Source organism: Zalophus californianus, chromosome 1 (assembly GCF_009762305.2).
Source record: "Zalophus californianus isolate mZalCal1 chromosome 1, mZalCal1.pri.v2, whole genome shotgun sequence".
Lineage (NCBI taxonomy): Eukaryota > Metazoa > Chordata > Mammalia > Carnivora > Otariidae > Zalophus > Zalophus californianus.
The window spans coordinates 114,882,306-114,896,768 of record NC_045595.1 but is presented as its reverse complement, the minus strand read 5'-3'; the positions used below and the strand labels follow the sequence as shown (position 1 = coordinate 114,896,768).

The following is a 14,463-nucleotide window of genomic DNA, read 5'->3' as shown; positions in this document are numbered from 1 at the left end:
GACACATAATGATAATAGAATCACTTGAATTTTTTTTAAGATTTATTTATTTATTTGAGAGAGAGAGAGAGCGCGCACAAGCTGGGGTGAGAGGCAGAGAGAGAGGGAGAAGCAGGCTCCCCACTGAGCAGAAAGCCTGCCATGGGGCTCCATCCCAGAACCCTGGAATCACAACCTGAGCTGAAGCAGATGCTTAACCAACTGAACCATACTGCCCCAAGAATGACTTGAATTTAGCAGTTGCAATATGAGCAGGATGTTAAAGGAGCACTTACTGGAGTCAGTAGTTCTCTCTCCTGAAGAAAAAGCAGGTAACCACCTAGGACTGAATTCACAGACAGGGTGTCCACGCACTAGATACCCAAGCTGGAGGACAACACATACACAAAGAATTCTTGGGATTTCAGATGAGAAAACCAGTATAGCTTGTAATAAGTAAACACAATCAATTTGTATAAAATTTCATCTCCTCAAAGGGGAACCCTCCTACACTGTTGGTGGGAATGCAAGCTGGTGCAACCACCGTGGAAAACAGTATGGAGGTTCCTCAAACAGTTGAAATTAGAGCTACCATACGATCCAGCAATTGCACTACTGGGTATTTACCCCAAAGATACAAATGTAGGGATCCGAAGGGGTACGTGCACCCCAATGTTTATAGCAGCAATGTCCACAATAGCCAAACTGTGGAAAGAGCCAAGATGTCCATCGACAGATGAATGGATAAGGAAGAGGTGGTATATATACACAATGGAATATTATGCAGCCATCAAAAGGAATGAGCTCTTGCCATTTGCAACGACGTGGATGGAACTGGAGGGTGTTATGCTTAGTGAAATAAGTCAATCAGAGAAAGACATGTATCATATGACCTCACTGATATGAGGAATTCTTAATCTCAGGAAACAAACTGAGTGTTACTGGAGTGGTTGGGGGTAGGAGGGATGGGGTGGCTGGGTGATAGACATTGGGGAGGGTATGTGCTACGGTGAGCGCTGTGAATTGTGCAAGACTGTTGAATCACAGATCTGTACTTCTGAAACAAATAACGCAACATATTTTAAGAAAAAAGAAAAAGAAGAAGATAGCAGGAGAGGAAGAATGTAGGGGAGTAAGTCAGAGGGGGAGACGAACCATGAGAGATGATGGACTCTGAAAAACAAACTGAGGGTTCTAGAGGGGAGGAGGGTAGGGGGATGGGTTAGCCTGGTGATGGGTATTAAAGAGGGCACATTCTGCATGGAGCACTGGGTGTTATGAACAAACAATGAATTGTGGAACACTACATCAAAAACTAATGATGTAATATATGGTGATTAACATAACAATAAAAAATTTTAAAAAATTTTAAAAAAATTTCATCTCCTCTTTGACAAATGACATTGTATTTGAGGTATTTCAAGTTCAAATCTTATTGAATTCAAAATGGTTGGATATGTACCAAAAAAAATAAAAACATATTCTGGGCTATGTAAATATGAAACACGGGCCATGCTTGCTTTATTTAAAAGCAGTTCACACAACTGCAATGTTAAGACTGTCCATCACTAATTGACATTTGGATCAATCAGACTAAGAGGGAGTTTGATCAATAGAAACTCAGCAGTTTTCCTGGATTATCCAGATTAACCCAGTATAATCACAATGGTCTGTATAAGAGGGAGAAGAAGTCAATGCAATGTCAGAAACAAAGATTGGAGTGATGAACTTTATTTTTATTTATTTATTTATTTTTAAAAGATTTTTATTTATTTATTTGACAGAGAGAGCACAAGCAGGGGGAGTGGCAGGCAGAGGGAGAGAGAGAAGCATACTCCCCGCAGAGCAAGGAGCCGATGTGGGGCTCGATCCCAGGACCCTGGGATCATGACCTGAGCCGAAAGCAGAGACTTTACTGACTGAGCCACCCACGTGCCCTATTTATTTATTTTTTTAATATAAGCTCTACCTGATTGGGCTTCCACCTTCATGAAATCCTAGTCCCCCTTGTACAGTGCCCCAATTCTGGGCAGGCGAGGGGTGGGGGGGACGGGGAACGTGTGAAGGGATTGGGATTTTTAACTCCTCCCACGGGCAGCACATAGCTTTCTCTAATTCCCACACTTCCCAAAATACACGGCTAGCTCTTAAGTCTACAGACTCAGGATTACAAAAACATTTATTCTCTTTCTCTTATTTTTTTTGGTCATCTATTTTATCATTTGTATTCGTTTAACTCAGCTTAATTTCTGTTTTCATGCTGGCCTCCCAGAATTTGGGGCAGTGGAACACACTCAGGGGAAGACTGACTCAGAGACATCCATCATCACAGGCTGCAGCCCCTAGAATTTCAGGGTCTTTTCACTGCCACCCTAACCTACCTGGGGCATGGGAGTCTGTGAAACTGCTCCACACAGATTTCTCAACTCTAGTGCCTTGCCACCCTCCCAAAGCCCTGCCTAGAAATTAAGCAAGCAGTTAAGAGCAATGAAGCCTGCTTGTCTGGGTTCAATGTTCAGCCTCTGATACTTACTAGCTAGGAGATCAGCAAATTATGTAACCTTTCTATGTTGAAACTTCTTCACCTGTGAGCTGGGAATATAGTATCTAATTCAATGGGTCTTGAGAAGTAAATACATCCCATGCACTTAGAATAGCCCCTGGCATATCAGAATCCCATATGTTTTGATACTCACTAAAATGTTAGCTCCACATGCACAAGGTCTTTATGTATTTGTTCAGTGCTCTTAGGACAGTGCATGGTGTATACAGGAATTGAGTGAATGAATGTTGCAAGATTCAGGGTATGTTTTTTCTCTGCCTTAGGACTTTATTTTTTTATTTTATTTTTTTAAAGATTTTTACTTATTTATTTGACAGAGAGAGAGACACAGAGAGAGAGAGGGAACACAAGCAGGGGGAGTGGGAGAAGGAGAAACAGGTCGCCTGCCGACCAGGGAGCCCTGTGCAAGGCTCAATCCTAGGACCCTGGTCACCACCTGCGCCGAAGGCAGATGCTTAACGAGTGAGCCACCCAGGCACCCCTGTCTCAGAACTTTAGAGCTCTCTGTTCTCTCTCTTTCCAGTGCTGGGAAATCTCTCTTGTCTTGGAGAAATCTTTTTTTCTTTTGGGTTTCTGGCCAATATGTTGTTTCTGTGCTTTTTTGACCCACATCCTCCCCACCTCTGCTCCCAAAGCCAGGAAGACAAGCAGACAAGGCTTGCTCGCCTCTCAACCATAACCCCCCCCCACCCCCCATGGAAGCAAAGAACAAACTTAATTGCCTGCTTCAATGGAAGGAGGAAAAAAAGAGGAAATACAGAAGAAGAGCAAAGGTTAAAAATCTCAAAATAGTACCCCATCCCAAGAGCTTTGACTTTCTTTTTAAACTAATTTCAGTTGCTCCTGAATGAGTTCTAGGTTGTGCAAAATTATAGGGCTTTATCTTATAATCATTAAATGAAATGCAACTCACGCCTGCTCACATGCCAACCAAATCTAACCACGTATGATTCACAGCCTCCTCACTACATTGCCTTGCCGGTCAAAACAGAGCTTCCTCCTGGATCCCTTGCACGGGATGGGGCTGGCTTTTGGGTGGTCATGTCATATCAGTGAGCAATCTGTTTTCTTTGATAAAAGCTGTACTGTAGTGGTTAGGCACACACACAGCCCACACCCAAGCATACCACATACACTTTCTAAACAGAGGTGGGGCAAGCAGCATAATGGCAGTTTCCTGCCAAGTCAGACCTCAAGTAATATTCTCCTTCTCCACCCTTCCTCCCACCTAGTCCTCCATCTTCAGCTCTAGGCAGAGTAGATAGTTACCAGCCTCCTATTTATTTGCTAAAGCAGTCTGGGTTTCATTGCCAAAAGACACACCCAGAAACACTTGTTGGCCCATATCTAGTTATACCTGTCCTGCTGCTGGCTGGAAGCTGCCCCATCCTTTACTTTCAAGGAGAGCCCTAACACCGGGACCCAAAGTTAACTGGGCTTCTTCTGGGACAGCAGTACCAGGGCCTACAATTTTTCACCAACATTTCTGATGCGACTGTTAAAACTCCATTTCAAAACAGACCTGACGTCGGTTTAGGGTTTTGTTTTAATCGAGATGTATTTTCTGGTTCTCTGTTTGTCCAGGTATGGCCCAGATTAGATTTTATTCTAATCTGTGCACTGCCTAGAGCTGAAGATGGTGAACTATATTACTGGCAAGGACATCTCTCCTTCAGCCTAAATAGTATCGAGGGTTCACTATTATACCATATTCACAGGGTAAAGATCGATGAGGATTGAAAATGACATAATATGGAGGTAAGAGCACTTGACTTAAGTCCAACAATCTGTATCCCAAATTATGGCCTTGTCACTATTTGCCCTTGGAAAAGTCAGTGACTTTGTCTGATCCAGTTTCCCCATCTGTAGGAGATATTTTTGAAATATTTTTTCAGATCCTCTAATTATCTTTGCCTGCATTAGCCTACTCATTGACTCCCTTTGGGAGGACAGATATCCTCTAGAACAATGGGTCAGCATCCAAGCCCAAAGCCACTTACTAAAATTCATAGTGATGCAGTAATTCTAAAAATCCCGAAATTTCTTCAGCTTGAAAGCAAACTTTGGAATAGGGCGACCAACTCATCTCAATTTGCCCAGGATATTCCCAGGTTTCAGCACTGAAAGTCCCACATCTTAGGAATCTGCTCGATCCCAGTCAAATTAGGGTAATTGGTCATTCTACTTGAAGGCCTGGACCTATTGCTTAATTATAAGCCATAGTATACACATTATTGAAGGTAGAAGAAAAATACTGGTAAGAATGTGAGCTCCAGGAGGAGTGAGTACTCCAATCTTTACTAACAAACCACCCCAAAAGAATGGAAGCAATCATTTATTTTGCTCATAAATCTGAGCATTGAATGAACTCAGCCAGGTGCTTCCTGCTCAGATTGTCCCTTGAGGTTGCAATCAGACAGTGGTTGAAACTGATAACATCTTGACACCTTCTTACCTAGCATGTTGGCACCTGGCCTGGCATACTTGAACAGCTAACAGCTCAAGCTCCTCAGATCTCTCCCTCCCTCTCCTCTCCCTCTCTTTCTCATCTCCCCACATAATCTCCCTGAATGGTGGCCTCGGGGTAGCTGGGCTTCTCACATGGTGACTAAAAGCTCCTAGAGTGAGTCTCAAGAGAATCTGGCAGAAGCAGCACAGAATTTTCTAATCCAGCCTCTGTCCCACCACATTACTTCCACCATGTTCTTTTCATCAAGGAAGACACAAACGTCCACCCAGTTTCAAGGGAAGTGACATAGACTCCACCTCTTGATGACAGTATCAAAGAATTTGCAGGTATGTTTTTAAACTATCATAAGAAGGAAGAAGGACACTTTCTCCTTCTAGTCAGAGAATTTGCTAGAAAAAGAAGAGAGGTAGAGAAAGCCAATTGTCAGCTGCATATGTGTTATGGATCACCACCACACCACCCTGGACCGTAACATCGCTGGGGCAGGTATCAGACAGGTCGAGGGTCAAGAAGGAAGTCAAAAGTGGAAGAGCTGCTGCCCCTTCCCATTGACAACTCTTGAGAGGGCATCACCACACAGAGCACCAACAATGAAAGACCACAGCAAAGTAAAAATGGCAGCATAGCCCAGTCAGGGAGTGAGAACACTTAATTACCCAGAGACTTCCTTGGCTGCCATATGGCACAGAAGAGCCCCAGGTTCCTGCTAGCCTTGTGAAGGACGTGAGATGATGTTGCTGCCGCTAAAGATGCCACAGAACAATGATGAGGTGACTCAGAAGTGCCTTAAGTTGGGAGTCACAGGTGCTCTCAAACCTCAGGGAGAAGGAACTGTGGCATCAGAGAAAATGGAAGTAGGGGTGAGTGTGCAGGAAAGACCTCCAGGCCGACTGTGCCCAGAGAGCAGGCTAAGAGTTCTCCCAAGACATGTCACCTGACTGGATGGACAAGTACACGACAGGAGCTTGGCTCCTGTCAAGATGGAGGCAAGGGGAGCTAGAAAGCAGTACACGACTGGTGTGTGGACCCAAAGTCTCCCCCCAAGCGCGCGCGCGCACACACACACACACACACACACACACACACACACCTTGTGAAGGCAATGGAGTTATCCGAAAGCAATGAATATAACACAAATGGGCAGGTTTAAATTTCTGGTCCCTTCTTACAGTCTCTACTCCTATTCAGGGTAGCAGCTGTGAGGAAAATCAGGTCAGTGATAAAGGGAAAAAAAAGCAATATTTCTTTTTGCACATCTAAGTTACAGTGTTAAACTTGTTCCCGAGCAGTACAAAAAATAGAAACCACTCTTTTGATTATCTCACTCCCTGCCCTGCAGTCACACTAGCTCCTTCCACTTAACCTCTGACTTGCTAAGCCATTTCTTCTCTTGCGCTTTTGCACCTGTGGTTCCCTCTATCTGGAATGTTCTTTTAGCTGGCTTTGCACCTTTCAGATTTCACCTTAAATGTCAACTTCTGAATGAGGCCTTCATTTACTGTTCTACCAAAATGGATCTACTCCTGTTTTCCCCCATTCTCGATACCGCTTTATTTTTTTCTGATAAATGTTTCCTCACCCCACCCACACTCTCCCCAACCTGCTCCTCTCCAGACTTCCCCATCTCAGGAAACGATCCTACCCAATTACTCAAGCCAAAAGCCTCAGTCCTTCTGATTACTCTCATTTGGCCTCACACCCATATCCAATCCAACCATAGTCCCAACAGTTCTGTCTCCAAAATATACCCTAAATGCAATCACTTCCCTCGCTCGTCTCTGCCACCACCCTATTCTATGCTACTCCTTCTCGTCTGGCCTGACTGTGCCAGTAGTCTCCTTGCTTCTGCTCTTGCTTCTCTACCGTCCACTCCACAGGATACTCAATGAACTATTTTAAAAAATGTAAACCAGAATCCTGCAACTCCTTTGCTCAAGGCTGCAACATCCCAAAAGTCGCCCCCTGGGCCTACAAGGCCTGTAGAGTCTAAACCCTCAAGCTCTCCGCCTACCAGCACATCTCCCTCCTTATGAACTCATCTGCTTTCTGCTCTTTGAAACTGCCAGGCACCTTCCTGCCTCAGGGCTTCAGCTCTTCCTCTCCCTGTAACAATCTCTGCCACTGCCTTAACACAGCTGGCTCCTTCTCATCATTCAGGCCTCAGCTTACATGTGCCTCTAGGCAACAGCCCTCTCCGAGCCCCTCCCACCCACATCAGAGAGTCGCTCTCCCAGGACTTCTTTGTCTACAGTACTGGACACTGTGATGAAATTGGAAGTTCGCTTGTTTACTTTTTAATTCTCTCGTCCCTCCTTCACAAGCACTTCTGTCAGCTCCCTGGGAGAGGGTCCCCGTGTCCCCCAACATCCAGAACAGCATCTGGCTCATAGGCGCTCAGAATGTACTGAACGAACAAATACACGAACGGGCAGTTTAAACTCCACTTATTCTGCAACAAAGGAGCATTTTCTTCTGGTCTCGGTTTCCTCACCTGCAAAATGAGGTTGTTTAATAAGGTAATCTCCAGGGCCCTGTTCAGCCAAACATCCAGGTTCTGTCTGTAGTTGTATATGCACCCTAACAGTTGGCTCTGCAAGGGCATTCTTTCTCCACAGAGTTGAAAGGACTTGCAGTCCTCTTTCTAAAGTACAAATTCATGTTTGCAAAAATAGAGGAAAACTTCACTAGGTAAATAATAGAGTTAACACTTGCCAATAAGGTAAGGCAGGGCCAAGTAAAATGTAAGTTCCTCATTACAACAAATGATAGAATAAATTGCCTGTGCCCTGTCTGGGTCTATTTATATCTGGCACTTAGCTTTCCTTTGGAATTGGGCTTCTCTGGGCTGGAGCCCAAATTTAAGTAGACGCAAGAAAATACAGAATCAAGACTCTGTTAACTGCAAATAGTCTGTTGTGTCCCTACCTGGGGCAATATTCTTTATTGTCAGCAGCACTTGGTGGGATTCATTTTTCAAGTTCTTCTTGATAAAAACAAAACAAAACTATGAGGATGGAAGAGATACTCTTTTATTTTGGCAGGGTTCCCAGCTACATGACTGTAGCTTGGTACCTCTAGGCATATGGCTATAGGACCCAGGAATTCAAGTTCTCTCTCAAAGTACTTCCCTTTGAAGAACTATGAAGTGATGTTAAACACTCTTTGAGCCTCAAAATAAGCACATTTCAAGCCAGTCCCTGTGGTGCATTTTTACCATATATAAACTCATCTAGGTTCCTAGGCTAAAGGCATGAAAGAATAAGTTTGGGGGAAAGTAGAAGGTTGATTTTAAAAATACTAACCAAAAAAAAAAAAAAATTCTAAGATCCACATGAAAAATTTCCTTACTCTCTTCTGTACTTTCAGAATCGGACCCATCCCTCAAGGTTCATATCAGAAAACACCTCCCCTAAGAAATTTTTCCCAGCCTCTTGGACTACTTTAAAATCTCTTTCTTCTCAATTCCTGCCACACTTTGCTTGGAATTAATCAATGTTTTTGATTCAGAGATTATAGGAGGTTGTTTACATGCTCACCTCCTATGAGACAATGTGCCATTCACTGAACCTTCTTACCCACTACCTAAGCACCTAGAAGGCACGGACTCTCTCTAGCTCACCTGGAATATGCAGCAAGGCCTAAAATCACACTTTCATTTATATGCTCAAAATACAGGTATTTCTAAGTTTTTTACAAGCATTTTTACTCACTACTTAGTTTTTTTTTTTTAAGTTTGTGTTTTGAAACACTTGTAGTACCCTTCATCCAGCTTTCCCCAATGGTGACATCTTATATGCAGTATCAAAACAGGAAATCCACATTTGTACAATGCTGTTAACTAGACTACAGATCGTGTTCATTTTTTCACCAATTTTTACATGCACTCATTTGTGTGTGTTTGTGTTTCTATGCCATATATGCATATGTAACCCAAGCATATATATTTATGTAGCCACCACCACAATCCAGACACCAGACTGTTCCATCATCACAAAGGAACCCTCTCGTACACTCCATATATATTTACATCCTCTCCTAACACCTGTCCCTGCCCCATCACAACCTCTAATCTGTTTTTCATCTCTATAGTTTTGTCATTTTGAGATTGTTATATAAATAAGATTATAAAGTATTAGCCTTTTGAGATTGACTTTTTTCACTGAGCATAATGCCCTTGAGAAACATCCAGGTTGTTGCCTGTATCAATAGTTCACTACTTTTGATTGCTGAGTAGTATTCTACAGTATGAATGTACCAGAGTTTGGCTGTTTTCAGTTTGGAGTGCTTATAAACAAAGTTGCTATAAACATTCATGTACACACAAAACATTTGTGTGAACATAAGTTTTCATTTCTCTGGCATAAATACCCAAGAGTGCAATCACCAGGTCATTATGGTAAGTGCATGTTTAGTTTTATAAGAAACTGCCAAACCATCCTTCCAGAGTGGCTATGCCATCCCCACACAGGACACCTTTATCCATTCATCTCTCGATGGACATCTGGGCTCTTTCCATAGTTTGGCTATTGTGGACATTGCTGCTATAAACATTTGAGGTGCAGGTGTCCCTTCAAATCACTATGCTTGTATCCTTTGGATAAATACCTAGTAGTGCAATTGCTGGGTCGTAGGGTAGCTCTATTTTTAACTTTTTGAGGAAACTCCATACTGTTTTCTGGAGTGACTGCACCAGTTTCCTTTTAGAAGTTTTTATAGCTTTACATCTTACATTTAAATCTCTGACCCATTTTGGATTAATTTTTGTATAAGGTTATCGGGGGTAAGTCGTGGTTTATTTTTTTGACTATGGATGTCCAATTGCTCCAGCACCATTTGTTGAAAAGTCTGTCTTTCCTCTATTGAATTGCTTTGCCTCTTTCCCAAAAATCAGTTAGTAGTATATGCGAAAAAGAATTGAAAACAGATACTGAAATAAGTACATGCACATGTATATTCACAGCAGCATGATTCACAATGGCCAAAAGGTGCAAACAGCCCAAATGCCTATCAAGTGATGAACGGATAAACAAAATATGGTATATACATACAATGGAGTATTATTCAGCCATAAAAAGAAATGAAGTACTGATACATGCTACAGAGTGGATAAACCTTGAAACGTTATGCTAAGTGAAAGATGCTAGACACAAAAGGTCACATATTGTGTGATTCCATATATACGAAATATCCTGAATAAGTGAATTCCTAGAGATGGGGCGGGGGGGGAAGGGAGAATGGGGAGCAAATACTAAACAGGTATAGGGTTTCCTTTTGGGGTGATAAAAGTGTTCTGGAACTAGACAGAGATGGTAGTTGCACAACATTGTGAACGCACTCAAAGTCACTTTAAAATGGCTAATTTTATGTTATGTGAGTTTGACCACAATTTCTTAAAAAAAATCAGTTGAATGCATTTGTGTGAGTCTATTTATTACCCTCCAGCCTTGATTCCTGTTAAAGAATTAAAACCATGCTTTTCACATGCAGATCCAACTACAGGTGAGCTGAATGAATGGACACACGCTCTTCACTAAGCTTTTTCCCCCTCACTGTGCTGGAAGTTTTCCCCAGAGGCACAGATCCCTCTGCCCCCACATTTACAGGCCCCCTACTATTTCTCTCCCTATTATATGCAGGTGGAAGTTGATTTTGCTGACACAAATTATCATAGGGTCTCAAGAAACTAGAGAGTCAGTCAAGGTTGATTCATAGTATCACTTCTATCTTCTGCTTACCCAGCTGATTATTTAGAAAAATCTCCTCCAAGTATTAAATGTACTATTTGCACGTATTATTTAAAATTGTATGCATGATGAAAGTGGGGAAAGGAGAGTTTTTAATCTTTCTATTACTTTCTAGAGTTATTTAGAATTACTAGCTTATCAAGATATATAGATTTTTACAGCTTTGCTTATTTCCAGGTTTTACACTAGTGGGAAAGCTCCTGGCGGGCATTTCAGACACCCATAAGCTGTCACCAAGCACTGTCGTGGGGTTTGAATGTCCCCACAGAGCCATGGGACAGTCTAGCCCGTCCACTTCCAGAAGGCTGGGCCTGTGACTGGCTTTCTGTACCTGCCAGGGTGGGGGCTTATTGGGTGGTACAGTCCCAGCTCATGCCCACACTTTGCTGACTTTGCGGATCTGGTAATGAGGAGTGATTTTTGCTGCCTTGTTCTTCCTTCCAAATGCCACAGTGAGATGATAAAGAGAATCTACTCATGCCAAATCCCTGCTTAAAGTCTTCCACTAACCTCAGAATCAAGTCCTGCATTCTGCCATGTCCCACAAGCTCCTTGGCTCTCCAGCTTCCCCTGACCCCTTCTCCTCCAACCCTGAGGCCCGGTCTAATATCAAAGTATTTGCACTTCCAACACTTTGTCATGTTCTTGCTTGACCCAGTGCCTTTGCATATGCTGTCACCCGTCAAGTTTGGCTCAGGACAATCCCAGCTGGAAAGTTCTCTGTGACCCTTCACAATCAGGTTAGGGGTATCTGCACATTTCCCCCCCCGTTCCATGGTAAATCCTACCTATGTTGCAATTCCCTGTTGACTTGTTTTTCTCCCTCATAAAACTAAAGACAGGTCATGCCAGGTAGTCAATAAATGTTTCTTAAATTAATACACTTACTAATTTATTATCTTATCAGAGCTACTTCTTGAACTCCTATTATGTGCCAGATACTGTCTTCTGTGATGGGATATAGCCCTTTACAAGACAGGCAAAGCCCTTGCCTTCTTAGAGCTAATACTATAGTCAAATAAAGAGACAGATAATAAATAAGTACACGGATAAATACATAATAAAGTTTCAGGCAGTGATAAATTATGTGAAGTAAAGCAAAACAGTGAATGAATGAAAATCTCAGAGCTAGAAATCAGGCTGTTCAGACTATGGCCACAGAAGGCAATTGTACTGCTATGAATTCAAACTTGAAATTACATGGATTTATTTTTTTAGTTTGTATACATCCTACAAATATTTGTTGTCTTCTAGAAGCCATCCATTGCTCTAGCTCTAGGATACCACAGGGAGCAGAACAATTTTTATTAGGAATTTTTACTCCTGTTCTTGTGGAGCTTACGTGCAAGTGTCAGCAAGTAAATATTTAACATATCAGAGGCTGGTAAGTGCTTGGAGAAAAATAAAGCAAGAAAAAGGCAGAGAAATTCTTGGGTATGTGTGTCGGGGTGAGGGTAAGTGGGATTTTAAATAATCAGGGAAGAACTCACAAAGAAAGTGGCCAGAACAGAAAACTGAAGGAGGTGAAGGAACAAGCCAAATGGATGTCTGCGAGACAATCCAGACAGAGAGAATGGAAAGTGCAAAGATCCTGAGCCCAGGGTGAGGCCTCTAAACCTGAAACCTGCTCTTAATATGCAGTAGAAGTACAAGTCATACCTGAGCGTGAACTAGACTGAGAAGCAGACAGAGCTGGGTGTGACTCACGGACCCCCACTTACTGGTTGTGTGGCTTTAACCCAGCCTCAGTCTCCTCAGGTCTCCAATTCTTCGTGTGTACAATCGACGTCTACTGGAAAGTGTGCTCATGCTACTCCAGTAGGATGACAGCCTCTATGAACTGTAAAGGATGACAAATGTCCATTTTAACTATCTTCTCATATACTTTATCTCCTAAGATTGCCACGAAGATTACCTGGATACTTTGATGATCTAGTTGTAATGATTTAGTTAGGATGAAGCAGCACCTGTTGTATCTAAATGCAACATAAAATGATAGAATTTTCAGCTTCTTATGGCATATTTGCATTATGTATTTCATTATTTAGATAATGTGACTTTGACATGTTTTTGATCTCAGTATTTCTTGAAGGAGTATCATTTTTGATCACTAACAGTATCTAGACTTTCTATACCACTCAGATTAAGTATTTTTAAAAACTGACACTTAGGTTTGTTGTTGCAGTGTATATATATCCTTTGTCAAACTGATTTTGATTCCTGCCCTGCCGGCTGGGGTTCCCGAGTCCCTTGTACCGCGACCCCTGCACGTCTGCGAACATGGCGCTGCGAGCGGTGCAGAGCGTGCGGGCTGCGGCCTGCAGTCTGCGCGTCGCCTCCGCGCCCGCCGCACGGTGCCTGACGCGGCCCTGGGGGCTGAGGGCGGGCGCCGTCCGGACACTGCGCACGGGCTCCGCTCTGCTCTCCGTGCGTAAATTCACAAACATGAATGGATAACAACAGAAAATGGTATTGGAACAGTGGGAATCAGCAATTTTGCACAGGAAGCTCTGGGAGATGTTGTTTACTGTAGTCTGCCTGAAGTTGGGACAAAACTGAACAAACAAGATGAGTTTGGTGCTTTGGAAAGTGTGAAAGCTGCTAGTGAACTCTATTCTCCTCTATCAGGAGAAGTAACTGAAATTAATGAAGCTCTTGCAGAAAATCCAGGACTTGTCAACAAATCTTGTTATGAAGATGGTTGGCTGATCAAGATAGCACTCAGTGATCCTTCAGAACTGGATGAATTAATGAGTGAAGAAGCATATGAGAAATACATAAAATCTATTGAGGAGTGAAAATGGAACCCCTAAATAAACTAGTATGAAACAACTTAATCTAGCATAGTTGTCTTAAATTAGTGGTACACAGAGGATTTAAAATAGCAACTATTAGCAATACCAGTGGAGAAAGAAACTACTTGCAACAATGCTAATGGAAGAAAATACCCCTTAACTTTATAATGATTGCAGAAAAACACAACATGCATCTGTTTTGCAACACCCTCTGATTTTTATGCTCCAGTTATAATATTCAGAATCCTGAAATTATCTTTGGTTAAAAACTAGTTATAAAAATTATGTAATTCAAGGATGACATTGTTGCCTTAAGCCTTAAGCTTACACCTATCCCTGGATGGGGGTCAAAATGCTTAAATAATCTTTCCATTGGAAATAACTGGCAGTAGAGAAAGGTTTGTTAGTTGTATGTGTCAGATAAAGAACAATACTACCTTAATTTTGCAATATACTGCACTTGCTGGTGCTATTTTTATACAATGAAGCAACAGCCTTGCAGGAAGATAGTTTAATAACAAAACATTCACCTTCTTCGTTAAAAAAAAAAATTGATTTTGATTCCTGATTCTAGACATTGACCAGATTATCATAATTTTATGATTTAAAATTGAATTTAGCTGTTCCTTAAGTGCTATGTGGAAAAGAGCCCCTATCATTTTTAGATAGTTTAGATAAATATAGCACAAAGGAAGTTTAAGTTCAAGGAAGCTGAGGTCTGAGCCTCTTGGAGTGTGGGACAGCCCTGACAGGGATACCTGTATTTGTTGGTGGTGGTGGTGACTAGAATAAGGGGGAGGGTTCATTATGATCCCTCACTGGAGTTTTATACTATATGTTATTATATACATTATATGTATCACAATATAGTTACACAAAGCTTATATATTATATATATTATATGTATACACA

General features: G+C 42.1%; 1 pseudogene; it reads left to right on the top strand.

Moving 5' to 3' along the window:
• Positions 1–13,036: 13,036 nt before the first annotated feature.
• On the top strand, positions 13,037–13,703 carry LOC113915961 (annotated as a pseudogene).
• Positions 13,704–14,463: the final 760 nt, after the last annotated feature.